The following is a 4675-nucleotide window of genomic DNA, read 5'->3' on the forward strand; positions in this document are numbered from 1 at the left end:
GTAATTTTAATGTATAGCTAGAGAAAGAAATCATTGTGTTAAGAAGTCTTTAAGGGAAGCAGAAACCTAATTTCAATTCAAATGGATTATTGTTTTGATAGTGAGAGTATAATGCCAGGAATATATTAATAATAGAAGGAGCTGTGCTGTGGAGAGGTATGAAGGTAATTTCTGGAAGGTACCATGGATGAAACAAAAAGATGACATTCTTTAGGAAGCCTTTGAGTTCTTATTAAGCTCTTAACTTGCAAAGGTTTCAATTAACTCAGAAAACTTACAACCACACTCTTTAAAAGTTAGAAGAGACAGCACCAGATAAAAACTTGTATTAAAGTAGCTTGTGGGAGAGGGAGGGAACAAGAAACTGGGAGAGGGAAAGGTATTTTTCTCTTAGTGGTAAAGATCTGATTGCCTAAATTTGCTAAACCCTGAAATGGTGGCATTTTGTAAGACTGAAAGACTCTGTGTAGGTGTTTAAGCAGAATGTCAAGGATGAGTCAAAGATTAATATCTAAACTATAGAGTAAGAAATGGGAATTTTATTCCTCTACCTTTGAAGTCAAATTGGGAAGGAGAGCATATTGACTGATTCTAAAGCACTGCTTATGTTGGATTATAATTTAATCAAATGGATTATATCTGATTCCAAGAATAAAGGAGAACTTCAGCCACAATGGTTTTAAGCATACCTGCAGATATTCTCAAGTATATACTGTATTCATTTGCAGGTTAGTTTGAGCTATATAAAATAAGACCTCAAGAAGTTTAGGATTTCTTATATCTAGATATATTATACACCAATCCTTGTAAGATTTTTCCAAATGCCAAATTATGTTACAGTTAAGAACAGCAAGAGTGACCAGCTAGCAGAATGCTTCTTTCTTTTTAAACATCTTACAGTGATTTGAGTGAAAATTTACAGGGCAAATTGGTTTTCCATTCAACAATTCATGTATGTTTTGTTTTATATGTATTGCAATCCCCACAGTTTAACAGCAATCTTCTCATTTTCTCCCTGTGTTTCCTGTGTCCATACATTCTTCTTTCCTATCCATTATGGCCTTTTGAGCTTTATGCAAATACTGTAATTTTGATTGTTACTGCTCACCTGATAGGCCCATCAATCATTTGTCTGAAAGTTGAGCCACAGGGGTGGTGGTGGTAGTGGAATGGTGAATATACTTCCTGGCTTTAAGGGTGTCTAAGGGCATGAGCTTAGAGTCCTGGTGTGGCACTGTGAGTTAATGTGTTGGACTGCAAAGTCAGTTTGAATCACAAGGTCAGCAGTTCAAGTTCACCAGCAGCTCCTCAGAAACTCTATACAGGGTCACTATGGGACAGAACCGACGCAATGGCACTCAGTAACAACAAGGGCCATAGTTTAGGTTCCGCCAGTCTCTATCACATCCATAAGCCCAGTTTTATTATTATGATGATTTTGAGTTTTCTTCCATATTTTTCTCTCACTGTATCCAAGGTCTTCTATTATCCCTTTCAGAGTGGTCATTAAAGGTAGCTGGACACCAGCTAGTTCTTTTGATCTCAGAGTTGTGGAGGCTGAGGTTGAACTAATTATGTTCATGTGTCTTTGATTTTCTTCAATCTTCTTTGTTTTGGACAGAGAGACCAATAATTGCACCTTATATGTTGCTGAGTGCTGTCTAGTGCTGTCAAGTTGGTGCTGGCTCACAGCGACCCTGTGTGCAATAGAACAAAACACTGCCCATTCCTGTACTATCCTCATAATCATTGTTACACTGGAGACCATTGCTGCTGCCACTGTGCCAATCCATCTTGTTGTAGGGAGGGGGTCTTCCTCTTTTTCGCTGATCCTCCACTTTACCAAGCATGGTGTCCTTCTCCAGGGACTGGTCCTCTTGATAATATGTCTGAATTATGAGAGATGAAGTCTCACCATATTGACTTTTAAGGAGGATTCTGGCAGTACTTCTTCCAACATGGATTTGTTTGTTCTTCTGGCAGTCCATGGTACTTTTAATATTTTTCAAAACATCATAACTCAAATGCAGCAATTCTTCTACAGTCTTCCTAATTCACTGTCCAACTTTTACATGCAAAAGAGGTTATTGAAAATACCACGGTTTGGGTCAGGAGCACCTTAGTCCTCAAACTGACACCTTTGTTCTTGAACACTTTAAAGAGGTCTTGTGAAACAGATTTTCCTAATGCAATACGTCAGTTAATTTCTTGAACACTGCTTCCACAAGTGTTGATGGTGAATCTGAGCACAGTGAAAGACAATTTCAATCTTTTCTCCATTTATATGGATATTGTTGATTGGTAGAGTGGTGAGGATTTTTGTTTTCTTTACATTGAGGTGCAACCCATACTGAAGGCTGTGGTCTTTGATCTTTATCAGTAAGTATTTTAAGTCCTTTTCACTTACAGCAAGCAAAGTTATGTCATCTGAATATCACAGATGGTTAGTGAGTCTTCCCCAATTCTGATTCCCCATTGTTCTTCATATAATCCAGCTTCTCAAATTATTTGCTCAGCATACAGATTGAATAAGTATGGTGAAAGAATATACCACTTTCCTAATTTTAAACGTTCCTAATTTTAAACCACTCAGTGTCCACTTGTTCTTTTTGAATAACTGCCTCTTGTTCTATGTACGGGTTCCCCATGAGCACAATTAAGTGTTCCGGAACACTTATTCTCCTCCACGTTGTTAATAGGTTGTCATGATCCACACAGTCAAAAGCGCCTATATACCTGCTTACAAAGGTGCTCTGGTAGCGTAGGGGTTACGAATCGGGCTGTGAACCTTAAGGTCAGCGGTTCGAAACTACCAGCCGCTCCGCGGGAGAAAGATGAGGCTTTCTACTCCGTAAAGATTTACACCCTCGGAAACCCTGTACAGGGTCGCTATGGGTCGGACCCGACTCGATGGCACTTAACAACAACAACAACAACCTGCTTACAATCTTTTAAAACCCTACTCCATACTCACCAAAAAAGGATGTAGAGTATTATCTTTGTGGACTGTCCTATGACATTTGACCTTGATGTCCCCTGACACTAATCCTGAGTCCCCAGGCCCTGTGACTCATTCCCTCTGAAAGTCTGATTATGTCTAAGAAGCTTTCATAACCTCACCTCCATTTGTTCACTATTTACATGGATATATTTACAGCACATATAAATACACGCTTGTATGTAGAGAAGAAAGGAGCGCTGGTAGCGTAGTGGTTACGAATCGGGCTGCGAACTGCAAGATCAGCAGTTCGAAACTACCAGCCATTCCACGGGAGAAAGATGAGGCATTCCGCTCCTGTAAAGATTTACAACCTCAGAAACCCTGTACAGGGTCGCTATGAGTCGGAACCAACTCCATGGCACATAACAACAACAACATGTAGAGAAGAATGTTTTTTATGGTACCCTTGGTGGAATATCTGTGTGTTTGTGTTCAATAGCAACATATTAAGTCCAAATTATCCTGGGTTCCTATAAACAGAAAAATCAAATCTACTGCCATAGAGTTGATTCTAACTCATAGTGACCCTGTTTAGGGCTTCCGAAGCTGTAAATTTTTGCAGGAGCAGAAAGCCTCATTTTTCTCTTGAGGAGCAGATGACAGGTTTGAACTGCTAACCTCACAGTTAGCAGTCAAATGCTTACCCTACAGTGTCACTATGTGTACCTATAAATGATATGAAAGACCTATATCCTTGGTCTTTTATTCTTGAAGAGTTTAAACACATGAGCAATAAAATCAGCCAGAGTGTGCATCTATAGAAAATATTTTTTTTGCAATAAAGTTTCAATTAAAATGAGATTTGTAAAGTCATAAAAACTCACAGCTTTAAAATAAAATGACAGCCATAATACTTTCAATGAAATGAGAATGCAAAATAGCAACAGATGCTTTAATATCTGGTACAACACTTTAAAGAAATTATGGTGTCAGTTTAAGTACATGGATTACTGGTCTGAGGAGTAGTAATAGTCCATATTTCTCTTTTCCCTGATGTAGTAGAAAGCCAACAACAACAAATCAGTTGCTGTGGCGTCTGTTCTAACTCACAGCAACCCCATGTGTACTGGAGCATAACTGCACTTCACTGTAAAAAAAAAATCAAGGGCTAATTTTTCAGAAGTGTATTGTCAGGCCTTTCTTCTGAGGTGTCTCTGGGTGGACTTGAATCTCCAACCTGTCAGTTAGAAGCCTAGCACTTAAACATTTGCACCACCCCAGGGTTCCCTTTTCTCTTGAGCATAGGCATAATGATCCTCTCATCCCAATTCTTGAAGGAAGGTTGATGAATCTTGTTGCCCTTCTCACTTCTAAATGCTAATTTGGCAAAGATGTTGAGAGCTCACTCAGCAATCTTCTCTCTTAAGCACTGGTTCACCCTGCCTTCCTCAGCTCTGTCTTCCATGGCACTGTGTAACACTTGCTACTTTTTGAAATGAATGGGATACTGAAAAGTGAAGAGTAGAAGGCATGATAAGACACACTATGTGCCACACCTTCCAGTAAATGTATCCTATTATTTTTAAAGTTAAAAAATATTTAATATTATCAGATATAAACAGTGATGATAACTTTACACATGGCTCACTCTATACATAGTGTTAAGGGCAAAACAGTTTGAGGAAAGAAATGTAATAATTGGGCTTGTAAAAGATTTATTGACCAATATGAAAC

This window comes from Chrysochloris asiatica, unplaced genomic scaffold, assembly GCF_000296735.1.
Source record: "Chrysochloris asiatica unplaced genomic scaffold, ChrAsi1.0 scaffold00060, whole genome shotgun sequence".
NCBI lineage: Eukaryota > Metazoa > Chordata > Mammalia > Afrosoricida > Chrysochloridae > Chrysochloris > Chrysochloris asiatica.